Genomic DNA, 24583 nt, shown 5'->3' on the forward strand with positions numbered 1-24583 from the left:
TGTGCAAAAGAGAAATTTAGCACAAAGACTATATGGACGAGATGACACATTTATACATGACTGTTAGGGCTGCTGTGAGAGTGTCGTGTTTGATCACGTGATCTACTACCATTTAAAGCGTACCACTACCATCTGCATTCCCATCACCACGATACAGGCGATAATCACTTTACACAATGCCTATTATTTTCTTGGTCAAAAATTATTCAACTACTATTCTCGTATAAACATAAAACTATCGACATTACACGAAGTATCTTTCACATTCTCCCTAGTCCGAACTACCTAGCTTGCATACTATAACAACCCGTTCCTATGGCAAAACTTCACTCTCTTTCATCCGCGTCATCAAACATGCATTCGTCATATCTCTCGTAACAACATTCATTCGCACCAAAATAACAATTTTGTATTTAATATTTTTCACATCGAGACGCACTTTTTTCTTTTTGCGCTTTTTTCCGTTTGCGCTTTTTTCTCTTTGCGCTTTTTTCCGTTTGCGCTTTTTTCTGTTTGCGCTTTTTTCTGTGTGCGCTTTTTTCTCTTTGCGCTTTTTTCCGTTTGCGCTTTTTTCTCTTTGCGCTTTTTTCTGTGTGCGCTTTTTTCTCTTTGCGCTTTTTTCCGTGTGCGCTTTTTTCCGTTGCGCTTTTTGATTTGCGCTTTTTTCCGTTGCGCTTTTTTCCGTTGCGGTTCTTTCCGGCCACCGAAAATATTTTACCAGTCACTATCCCGTAACACATTATTTGTTGGTGTCACAGAAGTGATTTGTGTAAAGCCTTGTAGCCTTTTTTTTCTTAAATTTGTGTATAATTCAATATTTCAGCTTAAAATTAGATTTTTTTTTCTACCCGTTTTGGCGCCCCCTAATGGCCGGCGCTCGGGGCGGCGGCCCCCACCCACCCTAGCTACGCCACTGCACTCTTTCCACGTCGTCCGTGTGTATTCTATGTAAGTGGACGAAAACAAACACTATATTTTTGATATTGAGAATTGGTCGTATTGTTTAAACGTCCAACCCGATGCATGGCAGCCGATGTGATTTAGTGCAGTGTTGAGTGGTGAGCTTGGATACAGTCTAGCTAAACTTACTTAGTCTTTACTTGAACCATATTCTGTATCCGTGTCTACATTTGAAATAATTTATAAAAAGTAAAGTTCCCTTTTCAGACCTGGCAGTCTATAGGGCAAGTAAGTAGAGTTCACTTGTTTCTGTGACCCCGGCATATGAAGAGAAATTTGAAATAATACTTTGTAAATATTGTTCGTTTAAAAGCACATTGGATATCGATGTGTTTGATAAAAGAAACTAACAACAAATCAGGTGGGTGATCACTGGGGACAGTTGGAGAAACTAGGTATCTAATTACCTGGACAGTTTTAGTAGGACTATACTCTAGTGGCACGAAATGCTAACTATTCTATTAAGCATTTAAGACATTTACGAAACAGTGCTTCATTTTTCATTTTATGTAACATATTGTATTAAAGCATTTAAAGAATTTAGATCATAACTTAAACGCAAAATTTAACAAATATATAAACGCTTGTGGTTTGTCAGACACATTGAATATTCCACAAAAGCAATCATAACATAATCACGTGTTCAATGACGTCATTTCCTGTCTGTGGCATGCTATTTAACCGGACACCGTTTGTAACTGGCATGTTTATTGGACATGGCGCGGTGTCTCCGACTTAAAAAAATGGAATTCTGTTCCTGATTACATGCTAATCTGCGGAACAAACTTGCTCAGTGAGCGACGTTAAGGTTCGAAGCTCGGGCCTTCTTTACTGCATGTTCTACGTGAAATAATGTCTGGATATTCCTGCTCTCAATTTATATTCACATTCTTCAACAATTTGTATCAATTACCAAAAACATAAATATTAAATGTTCATGGAGTGCTTTTATTTTTATTTAAAAATGAAGTCAGTATGTTCTGGAAAAGTGAATATATATTTTTTAACATACAAGAAAACATAATTAAATAAATGTTTGAATTAGTAAAACGTGTATCTCCAATAAAATATCGCATTATATATAAATCATTATTATTGGTATTTTCAAATATTTTGAAATTATGTACTATAATTCATAAATCGTAAAACCCCCGCATACACAAATATGTACATATAAATATACATACACACACACATATATATATATATATATATATATATATATATATATATATATATATATATATATATATATATATATATATATATATATATATATATATATATAAACGTTAAATATGTGCAGAAATATATTTAAAATTTTTTTGTTTGTTTGAAATAACAGCCCGAAAAAAACAGTATCCAGAGGCTAGTAACGACAACAAAACAGGCATTCACCAAACATGCATACAACTGGTCACACGGCAAGGACAAACGGGCCGTAAAACATCGTTCATCCAACATTGCACTTAATCTGACAACAGGAATGGGCTTTGTAATCAAGGAAATCAATAGGCAGTTCTCTGCATCTGTTCAACCAATGATAGTTCTTTTTTCTTTTATTTTAACTACATGGGGAAACTAAATCTTTAGATTTTACTTGATATTGTGCCCTATCGGAACGGCGTGGCCTAGAGGTAGTGGGCTAGATTGCTAATCCGATAGCCGCGAGTTCGAATCCGGGTTCAAGTAAGTCAAACGTCACTGAGTCCACCCAGCTCTGATGAGTACCCAGCTCACGTTAGCGAAAGTAAAGCCAGGTGAGCATACTGCCTTCATAAACTGAGTTCACAGAAACATGTGAACTCTACTTCTCTTGCCTAATTCTATTTCTACTTTAGGCTCGAAAAGTGAACTTTACATACATGTAGTTATAATGAAAACTGTTAACCTTTTGTTAACAGAAAAAGAAAATTAGTCGTTCGCATTGCTATGTTAGCCATTTAAAAAACGATATAACATGATTATGATTCGAATTATAGATGCCCTCCTTATTAGCAGCGGATATTGACCGATAGTACAGAAGATTTTTGTGAACGTTATAAGTAGAAGACACCTATGTTTATTTTTATTGTTATTTAATCAATACTAAATTACTGATTAAATGCTAGGAAGCAGGATAATCAATTTGTTCTCAACGTGTGCTTAGATAGCATCATTTATTAATACCGCTTTACATCATCAACAGTGGAGTTGCTTCCTCTCATGTTAATTGTAAGGCGAGAGCCAGTTAGAGGAGCCACTTGAGCCACGGCTTAAATGGCTTAATGAAATCATGGGCCCAAACCTTTTTAGATACAGCAAACTCAACCATCTCACATGACCTGCAATGTTGAATGAGGCGTAACGTCTTTTTTATACCTGTGTGGGTGAGGAGGGGGATGTCTGGCTTTTTGTGAAAATATATGGTTGTTTGGAGAATAAAGGGGAAGGATGGATGATAAAATAACCCAACAAGAGCTTCACAGGACAACGACAACCAGTGGCGTAGGCAGGGGGGGGGGGTTATATATATAAAGTATGAGGGGGGTGCAAATCGAAAGTTTGAGGGGGGGGTGCAAATCGAAAGTTTGTCCCCGGGTAAAAATTGGAGCCCTCCCTTGAGACGATCATAGCTACGCCACTGACGACAACATAACATAAACCCAATAGTGGCCGCTTGTTGATAGAGGCAACAGATTTGACAGTGTCAGAAGAACGTTTGTGATATACCCTGGTTTTATGTCTGGATTTTGAAAAAAAATACAATTGAGTCAAAAGTATGTAATGTAACAACGTTTGAACGCGTTGATGTCATAATTATAGCGAGTACTGTATATGTTAAATTAAAATAGCTGTATTGATATAAACTTATTTTAGCTTCTTCAGTGCTACTTTTTAGACGGCTATTAGACTAATTAGTGCAATTTATAATATTTTTTGTCTTAATTATTCAGCTCTTGTTGTTTTTTCTATATATGACACAGTAAAAACATGATTGTTCGGTATACTTTAAAATCAATAAATATATGTTTTATTTATTAATTAAATAATGCAATGCGGTCTGTTTAAATAGTCTAATGATGTGGTTGTTTAATTAATCCTAGTTATCAAGATATGAGGAGCAAAGCTTTTTTTTTCACTTTTGACAGCATAATAGATATGTATGCAATACGTTTATTGTATGCTATATTCCATTGTGTATTTGTACATTCTGGTCGGAACCTACTACTGTCTTTAGTATGTAGAATTGTTTTAAGTAAATACGATTTTATTTTTATATTTATTACATCATTGCAAATCTGGTTGTGTCTGCCCTCCTTGAAGAAAGTCATAGTCTATTTTCAAAAACAAATTTCCTCAATAATTAGAATTATAAAAAGTATTAGAACCAGTTTTTTATACTAGAATTGGTATTTATCTTTCCATGCTATAAAATTACAGCAGCAAATATTTACATATTTAAGGACTAGGTAGTTTATTACACTACAAAAACATCAAGTACCTGCACTTGAAGATGAATGTCATTTTCTTCTTTTATAAGCAAAAGGCTTTATTTATATTACTTATTATTGATGCATATTTCTATTTCAAAAGAAAATAATACCACACATAATATGAATTATAGTGTAAAATAATGATCAATTATTAAAAATCATAAATTAGAAATAAATGAAGATAAATGCTATAAACAAAACATTCATTCAATAACTTTCACAACTGATTTTTTTTTAAATGACCAAAACCAAGAGCATAACAAAAAATTTGAAAATGATGGATGGATAGGAAAACTTTTTTGACAATACAAGAATAAAGAAAATCAAATATGTTGGACTTCTTTTAGTTACACTGTTTAACATGTCTAAAGGTCATTAAAAATTAGGCACAGTGGAAAGACAGCATAGTATGATGAGTAAAAAAAAAAGAAAAAGAGACTATGTGCAGGAGTGATATATGAAATCATCCTCATCATCATCATAATATGCTCCTTCCGCCACATCTGCCAAACCTAAGTCATCAGCCTTGTCTACTCTAATTGTGGCCTTTGGTTTCTTTTTCTTTTGAGTCTTTGCCTGTTCTCTCCTTTGTCGTTACTTTTCATGATACAGTGTATTTAATGAAATACCAATTCGTTTGATGTCATCAGCAGGCAAGGTTAAGGTTAAATCATGGATAAGTTTTTCTATAAATGATGAATACAATTTGCTACTCTAAAAAAAATGTGATTTTTGTTTTCAAAGCTTGTTCAAATTGATCAAACTGTTCTTTTGTTTCAGGATACATGCTGTCTATTCCAGATGCATCTCCTACACCAAATAAACCTTTAGCTAATTTTAAATCAGCTTCTTCTTGAATCTTTTGAAGTCTAATTTTTTCTCAGCAAGTTTTTCCTCTGGTGTCCTCTCAACCTTTTCTTCTTCCTTCTGTTTAGTTCGCGCATTTTCAGCTATTTTATGAGCTATTGGTTTTTTATTCGATCTGTGGTAAGCTGTGGACTTTTCTTCCGCTGGTTTATTACCATCAGCCTGTTCCTTTTTTCTTCCTCTTCATCTTCATAGCTTGCATTCACGTCATCTTCTTCTCATTTATCTGAAGCAACTGCCCCGGCCGGTGGGGTATTGGGCTCGAAATCCTTTTTCCCACTCGTCCATCTTGTGTTACATACAATTTTTTATTTTTTATTTTTTTTATTTTTTTTTATTAAATACGATAAATATTTTTTTTTAATTTAAAACAAATACAGTTACATTCCACACCGTTTGGGTGGATATTTACAAGGTAGTTACGTTGATGTACAGAGTATAGTAAATAAATAGCGAAACAAGTAAATGAATACAAAAGATACATTGAATTTAATGCTTGTTGGTTCAAAAATTGAGAAGAGGCTGGTTTGTAACATGTTTGCCAACAAAAGTGGCGTAAGAGTATAACGTATGGAAAAATAGTCGAAAACAAAACTGGTTACATGAAATTCATCTAATTCTGTACAATAAACATAGTAAATACCAAAATTCTAAATTCGATAAATAAGAATATTTATGTAGACAGACAATTGTGAACTGATAGCACTGGTAAATGGAAGTGTTGAAGTGTCTTGTAATATACAATTTAACTTCGCTCTCAGTTTTCTTATTCAATGTATGCCACTTTTTAAATTTAAACTCAAAGTAACATAAAATGTTGACACACTTTCGTATATGTAATTTATACATAACTTTTTATTTCATATCTAACATTGAATGTCGTATAAATTTTTACAACAAATAATTACCATCTAATTTCAAATTAAATGTTAAGGCTATTTCCCTTATGTATATTTAAATAGTTAATGGGAAGTAACTAAAACTAATAGAAAGTAAAAGAAATGCCTTTTGTAACAATAGGCCCCTATGTCTGCATTATAAAAAGCATGATAATTCTACATTAAAATTACGGGACTATAGATACATGCAGAGCTGTAGCGAGGGGGGTGGGCGAGTGGTGCGGATCGCACCTGGTGACACCATTTAGGGGGTGACACCATTCAAAAAAATAGCAAAATATATAGAGAAAAATGATAATTCCACTTAATTAAGTGATTCATTCGAGTGTTAAATAGTCTTTTAAAAGGTGCAAATCGAAATTCAGAGGGGGGTGGGGTGCAAATCGAAAATTTGAGGGGGGTGGATGCAAATCGAAAATTTGAGGGGGGTTGCAAATCAAAAATTGAAAGTGTGTCCTCGTGAAGGGTCGCTACGCCTCTGGGGGTGACACCATTAAGTGCCGCACCGGGTGAAACCCGACTTCGCTACGCCACTGATATATATATATATATATATATATATATATATATATATATATATATATATATATATATATATATATATATATATATATATATATACATATATATACATATATATATATATATATACATATATATATATATATATATATATATATATATATATATATATATATATATATATATATATATATATGCAGTTACATAAACGTTTATTTTTTTTTACTCAAAGTACGTTTTGATCCTGCTTTAAATTAAGCTGATACTTAAAGTTTAAGCGATTTGAATTAAGTTTTAAAAAATAATTACAAAACGTTTCACGTTGTTTAAAAATAGCCCACTAGACATAAAGTGTCTAAGAATAAAACATTAAAGAGCATACATTATCTCCTTCAAGTAACTTCACCGTCTAGCCAGATTTTGCGCTGTAATTTTCAATCAAATATTTATTTTGTTGTTCGTAATTGGAGTTTCGTCCAGAATGTTTTTTGGGACCATTGGAATGTGTGCTTTTATTCTTATGATATTAACATCAGCTTAGTAATTGTTGTCGTTGATCTAAGGGATAAGTTTGTAGGGTTTGTTGCATTGTCCTGTATGCGGTGGTTTCGCGTCATTATACTAATTTTTATTATCCGGGGTTTCTACACCATGTAAAGAGCAAGTTGTCAGTATGCCCATATAGCTTTATATGTCAAGCCAATTGGATAGAAAAACTACGGTAAAAATTGAAATATATCTGGATTATCCTTGATCTTACAGAATATTGTGTCAATAGCGTAGTCAAACGGGGGTCAGCGTAAGGTTAGCTTGTAGGTAGTAAAGGGGTCATCATCCTAACGCAGCTTGTTGATGGCTAAAAGGCAATCAATTTAGAGTAGGGTGTTAATAATATTCTGTTTTGCCTAAGGTTTTTAAATTATCTAAATTAAACGTGCAGATTGAAGATTGCAGAAAAAGGCATATGGAAAATCATATATGTTTGATAAGGTACCCAGGAAAAGGAGCAAACGAAAAACTACGCAACAGAAATATGCGCAAACAAAAATGCGCAAACAGAAAAATGCGCAAAAATAAACAAAGTTATACTGACACTTTAATTTTGTCGAATTTCGTGAAAAAGTGTTTTATTATGCTACAATATATATGCGGTTATTCTTCGTTAATTGTCTATTAATGCTCGATTTGAGAAAACTAAAATGCCATTGCGCACTTTTTGTGTGCAATTTTCTGTGTCGCATCTTTCCTGTCACCGTTTCATAAATAATAACCAGACAATGTTTTTGTAAACACGTAAAATTGAATTAATCATTATAATGAACAAACAACGTTGCTATTAAAATCATAGCATTGTACATAGGGCCCAGTATTATTATTAATCTATATTCTACCTCAATAATCATTTGTTTGTTTTAGTACTTCACACTTTCCACAACCTTTCACCCAAAAACATTTTAAAACATGGCCAGTAAAAAAAAGCCCAAATTACCTTGACGGTGGTAACCTGACACCCCCTCCACCAGAGTGGAGAGGCCCCAGTGTAAACCGAACACGACCCGACGCAAACATCACCCTGGCATTTGGCCGCCATTTTGCTTGTACCATTTTATCAGGGAAGGGGTGGGGGAGGGATAGGGGACGAGTCTCTCAGATGTCCGAAACTGACAAAAAAAAATTTAATTGAACTGTTAAGAAATTTCGACGCCTAAGTAGTTTTGGTCGAACAATGACTCGCCACTTCCGGATATCGGAAATTGCTTAAAAGTTGATAGAATACTACAAATTGGATATAATACTCACAAATGCAATTTCTTCAATCTAACTAAAACCATACTCAAGTAAATTTGTTTACATATAGAAACGCACACTGACAGAAACATACACAGACAGATACTCACACAAACATTAAAACTCACGTAGGTGTGAAAAGTATGTTTCGGAGTTGTTGTTTTGTTGGTGTTGCTGTTGTTGTTTTTTTGTTTTTTTGTTTTTTTTAATACTATTCCAGAAAGATTAATTAAACAATGTTGTTTTTTCCCCCGCAAATTAAAGTGCAGAGCCACTTAAAACGGTCTAGACTTACGAAATATTCTTCTCAAACTTGAGATCTTATAGTTGTTTAACATACTTAAAGAAAGACTGAATCACCTTCTTTGAGTGCCGATAAAACATACTAAATTTTAAACTCTCTTATTTTATCCCTCAAAAAGCTTAACTTGCCCACTCACGATTATAACGTGCTTTGAACTATCTCATTACTAATAGCATTAGTGAATTCGATCTAAATAGTTGAATATTCATAAGAAGACTTTAAGTTCGCTGTTTTAAAATTGTATCTAGGTTAAGGGATCTAATTCTTTGGTCATCTGGGTTCATTGCTTTTTACGACATTGACCATTTACTTGGAACAAGAATTGTAGATAAGCAACTAGAAGGTTAATACGCATTATCCATTACAAGTAATCCATTTTCCATTATCCATTGCGAAATAACTTAGTATGAAGGTGATCTTTATTTTTTGGGAATCATTTGTGTATGTCCTTGATGCTGAAACCTTAACAAAAAAAGTGTCTAAAAATATTTCATAATTCTATTTTAATTTTGTTTTCACCGTATATGTGAATTCTTCAAAAAGTATTTGACTACCTTTTTTAAAAATTGTGTACAATTAAAATACCTTGTTGAATTTGATTTTTTTTTAAATGGAAGTTTGATTTATAGTTTCGTTTCATATGCATTATTTTAGTGTTTTCAGTTTTTTAAAAACACGTTATCTTGCAAAGTCTTCTAAGTTTAATACAATTAAATACATTAGTCGTAAAGTAGATATGGATAAAGATAATGGCGATCACGATAAGCTCTTAGATCTCTGTAGAAAACCTAAAGAAAATGTTTGAATGTTGTTTTAACCTGTTGTACTGTCCTGAGCGATTCTCAGACGGCAGCGAACGTAGCATTTCGCTACATAACATTAGGATTTAGCATTGGCTAGAGGAAAACATACAGTAGCATTAGCTAGATTGCGGTAGGGTTTAGTATTGGTTTTACGAAAGCAGGATGTAGCATTAGCTAGACGGCAGCAGCATGTAGCATAGGTTAGACGGGAGCAGAATGTAGCATTTGCTAGATAGCAGCGGGGTGTAGCCTTTCGCTAGTTGACAGCAGGGTTTAGTATAGCTAGAAGAAAGCAGGACAAAGCCATTCAGTCTAGATTACTCTAGATGACAACCCCACGTTGCATGGGCTGGATGGTAGCAGGACGAGGAAATACAGCATTGCCACCAAAACAGGTGTCGTTTACAGTTCATCATCTGGTTGAGATGCTAGAATGAGGGGGAGAGGGGGTGTACAGTTCTGTCCTGGTATCATTTACGGTCTCAGACACAGGAACAGAGCTCTGGATTTCTGGAAGGCGTGCGCTTGTTATGAAACCACATCTACCCATAGTTTCTGAACTTTGTAACATAAACTATCCATAAACTATACTTATGAACTTTAAATGACTTATCAAATTGAAACCTTTGAGTTGCAAATACCTTTAAACGTCATTTAAAGTATCTATTAAGTTTAAAATAAAAAAAAAATTAAAAAATTACAAACTAGGAATAAAAATTAGACGCCTTTAGCGCTTAGTGGTAATCTGAAATGAGCCAGGGACCGTAGAGTGTTTCGGATAGTGTTGCGTATTTCGGTAATTAGTTTTAGGTAAAACAACGAATTGAATTGAATCCTGTATCTCCCTAAATGGCGAAACAACGAATTGAACGGAATCCTCAATTGATGAGACTCTCGCATTACTAGGAGCTGACTCAGTGAAAAGTAAATTACTGGGGGAAGGTTGAATGTACTAGATTAACCTGGAGTTTGATGGTACCTAAGAGGATTGTAACTCAACGGTTCTCAGCCAACGAGAGAGTGGGACTAAGAAGGTTAAAGGTTCTCATACTGTTCGAGATAGGGCAACAATATACTGGTGATGTCAATGGTTCTCATTCTACTAGATGGTGGGGTGTCAGAGATTTGTTAAGTCAACGGTTTTCAGTCTTTGAGATGGTGGGTGTAAGAGCAGTGTTTCTTCCAGACTCTTTTCCCTTTGGGGGGAGGGGGGCACTTGATATTTTAGGGGGGGGGGAATAACATTTCCGGGGGCGGACACTTTTAAAGTATACATTTTCTATAAAAAATTCCATTTCTTTTCGGGAGGGGGGGTGTGAACGGGGGAGGGGTAGACTTTCTTCGGGGTGGCGAGCCCCCCTCCCCAGGAGAGATGCCCGGAAGACACTATGTGTAAGGGTCGCGTTAAGGTAATGGTTCTCACCAAGAAAGATGATGGGTCTACTGGGGCTTATTGTGGGCTTCTGATTACGCTGCGGAATGTAAGACTAATTAAGTCAATAGTTCTCCATTAGTGGTGTGTGTTGCGTTAAACGAATCTTGCCAAGTCAATGTTTCTAGGCTAGATGATGGGTCAAATGAGGCTGTCAATGATTCTCATTCTGTTTGAGGCATTATAACAGAAGAATAGTTAAGTCAACGATTCTCAAACCAGTAATGTGGTGGGTCTATAATGTAACGCTAAGTCTATGGTTCGTGAGAAGTTATTGGCTGGTTGACATTAGATTAAAGAAGTCAAAGTTTCTTGCTCTTTTAGACAAGGAATTAATGGTAAAGTAGCGGAACGTATTGATAAATTAGGATGATGGTCCTCGTATTTCTAGAAATTTCTTAAACCAAGGGTTCTCAGCATTTATAAAACTAGACCTGAAAATAAGTCTAAATTCAATGGTTCTCAACTGATACGCTTTGTGATATACAGCATAGACATGACTTTTATCTCGTGTTTTGATGAAGAAAAACCTTGAGTTATTTCCCTTTCTTAATTTCTTCCCTATAAAGAACAGTTCCTTTCTAAAGCACTGATTCTAAATATAAAACCGAATACTTATCCTAACAGCACAAAAGTCAGGTAACGCACTAGGTAAGATACGCCTGTATCTGTATAAGAACCAGGGATAATTGTATCTCTACAACCTGCAATCAAATCTTATTTCAATTAATTAATTAACTCATTATACATATACTGTCGTGACCCAAACATATTTTTATTTTTTTGCGGTTGGATTCTGTGTTCTTTTAAGATATAGCTTTTCGAATAATTATTTAATCCATGTTTTTTCTTAAGTTTAAAGCAAAACAAAAATTATTTGAACAAAATTAAAGATAAATCATTTTTAATGCAGAGGTCACATTAATAACACAAAACAAGAAATTATATTTCCTCCATTTACAGACTTTCTTTACATAACGCTAACAAACTAAGAAATTATATTTTTTGAATTTACAGACTTTCTTTACATAACGCAAACAAACCAAGGAAATTATATTTCCTGCATTTACCGACTTTCTTTACATAACACAAACAAACCAAGAAATTATATTGCCTACATTTACAGACATGTTGTTTTATGTGTTGTGGTTGGTTTTCTGTTTCGATTATAATCTCGACAACTTCATTTTGTTGGTCCTATCTCTTTTAGTATGTAAGCAAAACACTTAATTATACCATAGAAAAGGGGTAGGCGTGTTATTGTGAAATGAGAATCATTGCGATTATCGAATAAGCCACATTAGGTGTCGCGCTGGACAAGGGTTGTATGGTAATGAGGCGAGATCACGTGACAGGCTGATGTTACACAGAAGCGACGTGAGTCTAAGAGTTTGATCGGTCCGGGGGGCAAGAGGGGTGGGGGCAGAGGCTGGGGGGGGGGGGGGGAATGTGAAACGGTGAGGAAGAAAAGAGGGGAGGGGTCGGGGGCAGAGGGCAGAGGGTGGGAGGGAAGAATGTGAAATGTGAATTCGTGAGGAAGAAAAGAGGGGAGTATAGAGGGAGTGAATGAATGAAAGAATTTGAGTGAAGGGGTTAGAAGGAGGCAGGAGGTAGGGTGTAATAGAGGGGGGTGGAGAGAGAGGGAATAAAAAAATAAGGAAGAGGGAAAGTAAAAGAGTGAGGTTGGAAGTAGGGGTGAGGTCGATGGTTTAAATGGAGAGAATGGGGAGATGAGGATGTTGTAAGTTTGAGTGCCTAGGGAGAAGGGAGGTAGAAAATGATGGAGGGTATAAAACGGAGAGGATGTAAAAGGAGAAGGGTTGAGGGGGGTGGGTGAGAGGCTGAGAATGGAGGAACTAGGGAGGGACTAGGAAGGGACTAGGGAGTGACTAGGGAGGGACTAGGGAGGGACTAGGGAGGGACTAGGGAGGGACTAGGGAGGGACTAGGGAGGGACTAGGGAGGGACTAGGGAGGGACTAGGGAGGGACTAGGATGGGGCTAGGAACAGACTAGGGAGGGACTAGGAATCGACTAGGGAGGGACTAGGGAGGGACTAGGGAGGGACTAGGGAGGGACTAGGAATCGACTAGGGAGGGACTAGGGAGGGACTAGGGGAGGGACTAGGGAGGGACTAGGAATCGACTAGGGAGGGACTAGGGAGGGACTAGGGAGGGACTAGGGAGGGACTAGGGAGGGACTAGGGAGGGACTAGGGAGGGACTAGGGAGGGACTAGGAATCGACTAGGGAGGGACTAGGGAGGGACTAGGGAGGGACTAGGGAGGGACTAGGGAGGGACTAGGGAGGGACTGGGATGGGGCTAGGAACAGACTAGGGAGGGACTAGGAATCGACTAGGGAGGGACTAGGGAGGGACTAGGGAGGGACTAGCGAGGGACTAGGGAGGGACTAGGGAGGGACTAGGGAGGGACTAGGGAAGGACTAGGATGGGGCTAGGAACAGACTAGGGAGGGACTAGGGAGGGACTAGGGAGGGACTAGGGAGGGACTAGGGAGGGACTAGGGAGGGACTAGGGAGGGACTAGGATGGGGCTAGGAACAGACTAGGGAGGGACTAGGAATCGACTAGGGAGGGACTAGGGAGGGACTAGGGAGGGACTAGGGAGGGACTAGGGAGGGACTAGGGAGGGACTAGGGAGGGACTAGGATGGGGCTAGGAACAGACTAGGGAGGGACTAGGAATCGACTAGGGAGGGACTAGGGAGGGACTAGGGAGGGACTAGGGAGGGACTAGGGAGGGACTAGGGAGGTTGGGAAGTGAAGGAAACAGGGGGAGGCTAGGAAAGGTGGGGAGATCAAACTTTCTGTCCATCAAGATTCCCAGAAGGTGAGTGGGTAGCAAATTGCAAGTATAACTTAGATAACAAAACTAAACTATATTAACGTCAGTGCTCAACATGAGAACCTCGAATTAAAATTCAGATTTTTATTTCACAAAATCGTTTTAGAATTGGAGTATAAGGCAATGACTGACAAAAATTAGGCGTAAAATTTAAACTTTTATTTTCAGCAGCTTTAAAAACGCAATAACGGGGTCTTCTGTACTCGTCAGGAAATTCTTTTTTTCGAAACAAAATGGAATATACATTTTAATTCTATGTAAATCTACCTCTAGTTTGCTTTTAATTATGTATCTTTTCATTATTGAAAGTTCCAAGCTTTGAATTTCGCGCAAGAAATCGCACAGTTGTTATTTGAAATAGTAGTCAGTTACCTGCAAATAATTTCTCATTTCGCGTGGACATACCGAATACTGAATTTCAAATTTCACATTTGAAATGGATCAGCAACAAAATATGTATTTATTTTTTTTACAATTTTTTATGAAAGTTTCGAATTTTCGTTTAAATAGAGTTGTCTATATTTTTGAGACATGCCTTATATTTTTTAAAAACTTGATGAAAACACGATACAATTCTTTTTTTTTTAATTATTTTTTTTTTCCTTAGGCAGAACAGTTGTTATGTGAAATTGTACATTTTGTATGCATCCTTATAAATGTGTCTACATCTTAATTAAGCCCTTTTCTAATTTTACAGTATGATACTTTAAATCCATCACTATACTTATTACAAAGTCGGCAGAAATTTGAAGGACGTGATATTTTTACAGGTATCACCACCTACTGACTCGAACCCTGTTCTTGAACCCTAGTCTTTCTCCTAGCTGTATCCTAAACCCTGAACCCTAACCTCTCGCACCATGCCAGGCAGGGGCGTAGCAGGGGGGAGGGGGGCGCGGGGGGGGGGTGCGGATCGCACCGGTTGACACCATTTAAGGGGATGACACCAAGGCAAAAAATAGCAAAATATATAGAACAAAACTTGAGGGGGGGTGCAAATCGAAAGTTTGAGGGGGGGGGGGGGGTGCAAATCGAAAACTTGAGGGGGGTGCAAATCAAAAATTTGAAAGTTTGTCCCCGGGAAGGGTCGCTACGCCTCTGGGGGGGGGGTGACACCATTAAGTGCCGCACCGGGTGACACCCGACCTCGCTACGCTACTGATGCCAGGTACTAGACAGTCCTTACGCTAACCTTTATCCCCCACTTTATACTGACTCTATCCTTGCCTATTACCCTAGTCTTAACTAAAATTCAATAAGTTTCAAAACAATCACATTAGAAAACGTATGCCGGAGTATTTTTTTTATTTTTTTCCCTTAAAAGTTTATTACATTTGTTTAAAATTCAAATACTCCCACTTTAATTTTAAATCTAAATCTTTTTTAAAATTCATGTAATGCAAATCTATTCACTTTCACTCTTGAAAATTATTATTAGCTTAAAATTAAAATCCACAAAAAAGATATAAAAAAATAAAAAGTATGTCGAAAACGAACACCTTATTCGATTATTGTATGAGAATCTTAACATAGAATTAGTTCTAAAGTTATTGTTTTAAAAAGATACAGTGATTTTTACATTTATTTAATTTAATACAAGACATGAGATATTAGGCATACATCGGGGGGATTTACAAAATTACATTTGTATAAAGACAAGATAATATCCGCCCATTGAAAGAATAACTTTTACGCGCAAGGGAGATTACTCCAACTATTCAGGGGGAATAAATTATACAAAGGGACACGACTCTGATTTATACGAAAAACTACCAAGGGATAGTTTAAGACTATTACTACTAACACCGTGGTTTCAAATTATAGCGGGTATTTGTGTTTCAATGACCGTCTGATATGGAACTGAGGCTAACGAAATCAAGCTCTGGTTGTATTGAATTTGCATGAATCATAACTCTACAGCGATGTTCGATGTAAAGGGATTTCGTTTTGCGCTGAATTTACTGGAAAACTGACAATGTTTTAGAAGTAAAAAAAAACGTATAGTAAATTATCACGTTTCGATTTGCACAATAAGAAATGTAATCGTCATAATAAAAAAAGCATTTTTAAAATAATTTATTAAATTTGACACGTCTATTACATCATCACTTAGATATTTTTAAAAAAAATTAGCATTATATAAAACGATTGTTATTTTGGAATTAACATCTTTCATCGTAGACCTAGACCACATTATTCTAACCAGATATACAGGAGATACATGAGAAATACGGAGGGGAATCTATTATAGAAAATGTTGAGTTTTGTCTCCTTTGTGTTGTTGTCGCGGATATTTGTTCTCCCGTCTGATTTATATTCATAAAGAAATAAACTTTTTTTTATTATGTTCTTTTTTGCTGCACGGTCAGCAAAAGTGTATATGGGGGTGAAAGGGGGAAGCAGGTTAGAGGGGTGGGGTGGGGTGTATATTGTAAGTGAAGTATCGTCTGGGAACTCAGCGCTATTAATAGAAACTTGTTTTGTTTTGTTTTTTCTCAAAACATAAAGCAACATAGAAATACAATATCAATGGAAAACACAACTTTAAGGACAAATTAAAATCCATGGTAGACAAAAATGTAGGAAAATGTATCTATGTTACACAAGAGTACCCACATATTATGTGCAAGATTGATTCAGACAGCTGTGGGGGGGGGGGAGTAGAGGAGGAGTGCTGGGGTCACTAGGATGCCATCCGAACATGTTTCACCTTAAAAATAACCCTGAACAAAGAACTTTCTTAATACATTTGATGAACGATTCTATCTGGCAACTACTGTAGGCAAACACCTGTACAAACAAAGCTATAGACGGCTCATTTTGGAACAATGAAGTTGACATTTAAAAGATCATAGCTAGGGATTAAAAATGTGTACATTTTAAAGAACCATAAATCAGTCAATAACTAACAATAACAATTTTAAGAATGCACAAACTATATATATAAGGTATATATATATATATATATATATATATATATATATATATATATATTATATATATATATATATATATATATATATATATACATAAATATATCTAGCGATATAAATATATATTTATATATTTCTGTAATATATATATATATATATATATATATATATATATATATATATATATATATATATATATATATACCTTATATATATATATACCTTATATATATATATATACCTTATATATATATATATATATATATATATATATATATATATATATATATATATATATATATATATATATATATATATATATATATATATATATATATATATATAACTTATATATATATAAAGTATAGTACCCACACATTATAATATTTTATACTTCTATAAATATACAGTTTGGTGATAGGATAAGACAAACGTTACCACCTTCCATAACAAAATATCGTGATGGATCAAGTCGCTCAATACTAGTGAGAGGTTGCACATAGGCAGTGTGGGCGACGAATTATTAAAACTCGAGCATTTCGCATTGTGTAGTTATTAATTATGTATACAACCTTCACGCATATACACACGCTTGAGAGCTAGGCTGCTAACCCGAGAGTCTTGAGTTCGAATCCGGGTTCAAATCAGTGGAACGTCTTTGAGTCTACCCAGCTTTGATGGGTAGCTAACTTACGTTGGGAAACATAAGGCGGCTGGGCATAGTGCTGACCACACTATCCCTTCATCTGCCGAGGTCATTGAATCAGTTGAACTCTATTTTATTTGCCCTATGTGTCTTGGGCACGAACGGGATTAAGAAGTGAGAAGATATAAATAGTCAATTTATATGTATGTACGTATAGTTTTACCAAGTCTATGAAACTAATTTCTTATCTAGCGACAAGGTGGAGGCACAGCGTCTTTAATTTGAAGAAAGACACCTTACATTACGATGCGCTTATAAAATATCGTGTATTGCGTCTTTCTACTTGGTTACACTCAACTCTAGACTCGCTCTCTCTCTCTCTCTCACACACACACACACACCACACACACACACAATCAAGCTACATGGGAAGAAAGTCGGAGTGTTTGAATAAACAACAGATACCACCTAGTCTATCTAATTTTAACCGAATGTTAATTGGGGACAGATACTTGCTCTGAACAACAGACCTCCCATCGATACCTCACTTACAAGATTACATCCACCCACCTCCCATCAGGGCAATACACCCACCTCCCCGACTGAGCAATACACCCACCTCCCCGACTGAGCAATACACCCACCTCCCAACAGAGCAATACACCCACCTCCCCACCAGAGCAATACACCCACCTCCCAACAGAGCAATACACCCACCTCCCCACCAGAGCAATACACCCACCTCCCAACAGAGCAATACACCCACCTCCCCACCAGAGCAATACACCCACCTCCCAACAGAGCAATATTGTTTAAACATTGAGTGTCCCTGTGGTTTAATCCATATTTGTTTCGCCATAACCCCGCCAAAACTTACGTTCAGTGGCGGATTACTTCTGAGGCGGATAGGGCAGGATATTAGGGCCCCAGATATTTTGTGTGTGTTTACAATCATCGATATAGATTCGAACAAATATATATTAAATTCCACGTGTGTATGCATGTAGTTTTTAGACAAATGAGTTATTACATATTACATCGTGCCTAACTTGCTCTTACCAAAGTATCTGTAACAAATTAAATTCATGGACCGCAACAAATGATTTCAAGCGAAACACGCAAAATAGATTTCATCTATTACCTTGATCTCTGCGTATGTACGGATGGTGATGTCAGTATTATGAACACAATTTACACCATCCACAACTCGTGGTGACTAAGGTGCCTTAGTGACATCTGGGTCACACAAATTGATATTTTCAAGCTACGTGACACAGATCGGAACAAATATCTACCGAATAACTTGTGTGAAACATGATTGTTCAAACCTGCTTCACTCAATTAAATTGGTAAACGGAGATAATATTTACAGTTTTTTTTTATTCTATAAATAGCAGAATTTCTAGGGACAATTGACTAGCATGTGACGTCACAATGCGGGGGGGGGGGGGGGCGGGGGTGTGGTCTCACAGGGGTGAACAGCATATATATATATATATATATATATATATATATATATATATATATATATATATATATATATATATATATATATATATATATATATATATATTGCGAGAGGGGTGACACTAGAAGAAAAATGAAACATTGTTGAAGTGGGTTTGATTGACACCTCCAGTTACGGAAAAGGGCAGCACCCGACCTTGTGACGCCACTGCCTCTAACTTGCTAACTATAACAAAGGCACGATAGACGCAGGGCACATAACAATATTCAGCCAAGCCCCCCCCCCCCCAACCCTAGCTTGCTCCGCCTCTGCGTGTATTAGTTACATATACACATCCACCTTACTATTAGTATTATTATTCTGGTGGGTGGATAATGTTTTTTTCTCCTCTCTTAGTTTTCTCCCCCCCCCCCCCTACCCCACACAACGGTCAACGGTGAGCCCACGCGCCACGTGTCTCTCTGACGCGCATGCGCTAAAGCAGGCTAAACACCGTCAGCCGAGTCACTATGGGATATAAAAACCCTACTCTCTGAACCATTCTTCAACTAACAGACGTGTTTGCCGTCCTGCCTACCAAAGTTTTCAACTAAAACTTTTAGCAGTAGAAAAAAAAATTAAAGACAAATTTAGTCAACTTTTTTAAAGAAAATCTTCACTCAACTAAAGAGGACGTCAACAGACACAGGACACGTAACTCCAGGTGAACTCTGCAGGAAATATCATTCAGAGTTATCTACTCTTGTCTAAACACAACTTTTCCAGTCGTAATCCAAGCAAGGTATGTTTCGATTTTATTGTTTCAAATCCGATACAAAAGATACATAAACTACAGTCTATTTTATAGTTCGCACTCAATAAAAATATTAGTGTAATCAGACTACTTGTGACAGTATGTTTTTTAATTAATCATTTTACTTACGAAAGTAATTTTTAAAAATCTTTCTTTGTACACAAGTCATTTTATTATATTAAATCTGGTATGTAATATGTTAGTTTGATGCTTTAATATTTTAAAATGATTTTGCAAATTGTAACTGAAAAATTAAATGTTTAAAATATCTAACTATGGAACATATAATCAAATGCGCTTGAATGGAAGTAAACTAATAATTTTTTAAATCAAATTTTTCTACTAGTAATCTTAAATAATTTCCCGAGGAATAAAATTTATGTTTATGATATTATGATCACGGGGTTTCAAACCCCGACCCTAAACAAAAGACCGGCATTAAGATTGTGACATCGACGTTAATATTTACCTTAGCTCTGCCCAGTGGCACCCCCTCAAGTTTTCGATTTGCAACGCCCCCCCCCCTAAACTTTCGATTTTCACCCCCCCCCCCTCAAGTTTTTCACTATATATTTTGCTATTTTTTGCCTTGGTGTCACCCCCCCTCTAAATGGTGTCACCCGGTGCGGTCCGCACCCCCGCCCCCCCCCCCCTTCCGCTACGCCCCTGGCTCTGCCAATAAATGCAACTTGCTAGCTTCATCTCCCACCTAGAAAATCTTTAACAATTACTCGCCAATTTGTTTTAATGAAATTTTCTGTTTTACTTTAAAAATTAAACAATATAAAACAATTTTAAAAAAATGTAAAATTAATAATGCTCTTTTTAAAGATGCAAAATTTATACTTTGATGATCAGACTATTTTTAATTACGTTTTTTTTTTATCTTTGATAACTTTGAGATCAATAGTATGAATGTATCCTTACATAACTCCTTTCTGTTTTATAACAAAAATTCTGTACACGTTAAAAATATCCCAATTAAAATTAAATCTCAAAGCTTTTGATGTGGTGTTCTTGTCAGTCAGATAATGTTTTCAGTTTTTGTGAAATTATTAACGAAAATAATAGCATGGGCGCATATATAAAATTCACGTTGATAGGAAAGTTAGTTGTGTTGATCGTAAAGATTTGCGGCAAAGCGACAGCAACATTTAACGTAGGATTCGATTAACGATTCTTAACAGTTGAAATCATATAATTTTAGATGTGGTGAGTTTAGGTTAATAAAAGGTTAAGAAAAAAGTATGTTTACATCTTTTCTCGTATGAATAATGTTTGATTTTGAGGTGAAGCTACTACTTTGATGAAAACTATTAATTAATTGGTGAAATAATTAATTTAGCAACCAAAAAAAGCAATCGTCAAGTGATTTCCTTGTCGTTTGTTGAACGACTTGTGAAGTAAACACTTTTTGATTTAATTGAACGGGGAATTTATTCTATAATAAATAAAATATTGATACACTTGTCAAAGAATGCGTGCTTTAAAGCAAAATAACAATCTTCAAGTGAGTACCCTGTAGTTGGTTGAACGACTTGTGAAGTGAAAACCATTTGATTTAATTGATTGAGGAATTTATTGTTGAATAAATAATATTGATAAACTATTGAACTAATGCGTTCTTTAAAAAAAAATCTTTAAGCGAGTGCGCTGTAGTTTGTTGAACGCCTTGTGAAGAATAAGTGAATTCAAAGGTGAAGTTATTTCCTTAATAAATACCGATGATAAAAGTAAAAGAATCCGTTCTATTAAAAATAAATAGCAATCTTGGAGTGATTACCATGTAGTGTTTTGAGCGAGTAGTTTCGACAAGTTGAACTCCGGTAACAAGTTTTACTTTTCCAGCGTTTGTAATATCAGGCTCAGTGTTGTCCTACTATAGAACTTGGTCCTACTTGATGGACTTAGTCCTACAGGGTGGACCCAGAGCTGTCCTAATGTCCTACAGGGAGGACCCAATCGTGTCCTACTACAGGACTTGGTCCTATTTGGTGGAATATGTCCTACACAGTGGACACTTCGTGTCCTTCGATAGGAATTGATCCTACTTTGTGGACTATGTCCTACTAGGAGAACCCAGTAGTGTCCTACCGGAGGACTTGGTCCAACTGGTTGGAATATGTCCTACTCTATGCTTGTCCTTCTAGAGAATTTTGTCCATCACGGTAGACTGTATCTTACGGAGTGGATGTCTTGGTCCTACTGGTCGGACTGTGTCCTAAAAAGTGGGCCACATCAGGTCAGAGGCGTAGCAGCACCCCCCACCCCCAAATTTTCGATTTGCACCCCCCCCCCCCTCTCAAACTTTCGATTTGCACTCCCCCCCTCAAACTTTCGATTTGCACCTCCCTTCGAACTTTTGATTTACACACCCCACCCCCTCAAACTTTTCATTTGTTTTTCCAACCCATTTTGGCGCCCCCTAAGGTCGGCGCCCGGGGATATATGTCCCCCCCCCTCGCTACGCCTCTGCATCAGGTCCTAAAGGACCACTTTTGTGTGGATGAACTCAGAATTAAAGGCGAAAGTAGTCCTAACGAGTGGATTCAGTCCTACATGTAGGACTTAGTCCTTGTTAGTGAATTCAGTCCAATAGACTCGTTTTAAATCACGCCTCTACAACCAATGACTCAACCATGCCTTCCCATCGGATCATTTAACTAAATTACTTTATCCTTCATTTATCTTTTTTTTTATTGCTCTATTGTTTTCATCGAAATGGATACAGCAGGCTGAATAAATTATTATTATCACCCATGAAATGGGATATCATTACACCAATTTGTAATGTATAGATCGAGATATCGATACAAATTGTAATTATACCTCATTGATAAAGTTAATAATCATTGTGCGACATGTAACACTCATGTGACGTCAGAACCCCACTCCCAGCTTAAAATTCAACATATGCACACTGCTAGTATCGCAAACTTTATATTGCAAATATAGTAGCTGCTGAATATTAGTGTATGATATAGCACTGCACCACATTTTCTCTGCACTATCAGCTTAACACTCTTGTTTTTTTCAAAGATGTGTTTGTAGATGCTATTCGCAGTAATATTAAGATAGACCATATACAAAAACATCACTTTGTTGTCACCTATTCTTCTTTATAAATAAAAGAGGCTGTTGCAAATTTAACAACGTAAACATAGTCCTTTTCTCCCATTAGTTCATTATTTTAAAGGGCTTCAAGTAAGAGTTGAAATATCCATAGTTCGAATAGTCTACTGTGTCTGAACATATAATGAGCTGTGGTGATGTCCTTCTTCCCACAACAGCATTACAGATATCCAGATCAATAATTATCGATAACTTGCCTAACTGACCTAGCGATGGTCAGTGACGGTTACGGTGGCAGGATTTTGTTACAGTGGTGATATATATATATATATATATATATATATATATATATATATATATATATATATATATATATATATATATATATAATATTATATATATATATATATATATATATATATATATATATATATATATATATATATATATATATATATATATATATATATATATCGATTTTGAGAATTAAGTATTGTATGAAGTACCCTTTTGAAATTAACAGTCCAGTAGACAGAAGTAGTGCTGATCCGCTCTTTTTTTAACCTCGGGACTTGGAGGGATATTTTGTTCAGGACTTTTTATGCGCAACGACCTTTACTATCCCTAACATGAAGCTAGTTCCCATAACGACTGAATAAATGTAAAAGTTCCCTTTCGAGCCTGACGGTCCATGGGGCAAGTGAAGTAGAGTTCGCCTGTTTCTACGACCTCGGCATATGAAGAGATTGTGTGGTCAGCACTTTGCCTAGCCACATTTACTTTCCATAACATGACTCTAGTACACTTGAGACTGGGTTGACTCGTAAAATTATCGGTTTGATGATTCTAACTCATTTAATGCTAAAAAAAAAACAAAAAAAAAACGACGGCAACATGCGGACGTTGCACCAGCAGATGTGACGCAACCTAAAATTGTTTTCACATCTCGTGGGCGGGCTAAATGTTGTGTCTATCTGACCCTGAAGAATTACTGAAGAATTACTTTTAAAAAATTAAGAAACGGAGATCTATTATCATGAGAGATATTGGGTTAGCCCAAAAAAAAAAGGTATACAATTTAATCCGTTGATAGGCTTCTTGGCTCTAACCTTGGTATACCCACATGGCATGTTATAAAAAAATTCTATACGTTCAATCTAATGAGAATTGGAGACGCTAAAATAAAAATCTTGATTCGCTTATCTAAAAGGAAAATAAATTCATAGCCGCTTTTAGCAAGACGTGGCTCATTCTTAAAGAAAGAAAAAATCCCACTCTTTTAAACAGAGTTTGTATAATGGAAGCAGATGTGGAGTTTTATCTTAGCATAAAAGAAACGTTTTAATAATTTATAGACGGCAACTAACGACTCGTTAAGTTTGAAATCTGGAGACCGTCTGATATTATCTAAGAAGATTTCGTTCTTGTTTGAGTTAAGTAAAAAGTAAAGTTTCCCTTTCAAACCTGACGGTCTATGGAGCAAGTGAAGTAGATTTCACTTGTTTCTGTGACCTCGGTATATGAAGGGATAGGGTGGTCAGCATTCCTTAACTTGAGTTAGGTACCCATCAGAGTTGGGTGGACTCGGGGACTGTCTACTGACTTGTACCCGGATTCGAACTCGAGACTTACGGTTAAGCAGTCCAGCTCTACGGTTAAGCAGTCCTGCTCTCTACCGCTAGACTACTCCGTCCCCCTTGTTTGAGAGAGTTTTATTATTATTTTTTTATAACTAAATGAAGTCTACTGCTATTTCTTGA

At 36.2% G+C, this 24583-nt stretch overlaps 1 pseudogene; it reads right to left on the reverse strand.

The window, feature by feature from the left end:
* Positions 1-4684: 4684 nt before the first annotated feature.
* LOC131953556 (eukaryotic translation initiation factor 3 subunit J-like) overlaps positions 4685-24583 on the reverse strand; it is a 30018-nt pseudogene continuing 10119 nt past the window's right edge.

This window comes from Physella acuta, unplaced genomic scaffold, assembly GCF_028476545.2.
Source record: "Physella acuta isolate Inbredline_101_S28 unplaced genomic scaffold, ASM2847654v3 ptg000930l, whole genome shotgun sequence".
NCBI lineage: Eukaryota > Metazoa > Mollusca > Gastropoda > Physidae > Physella > Physella acuta.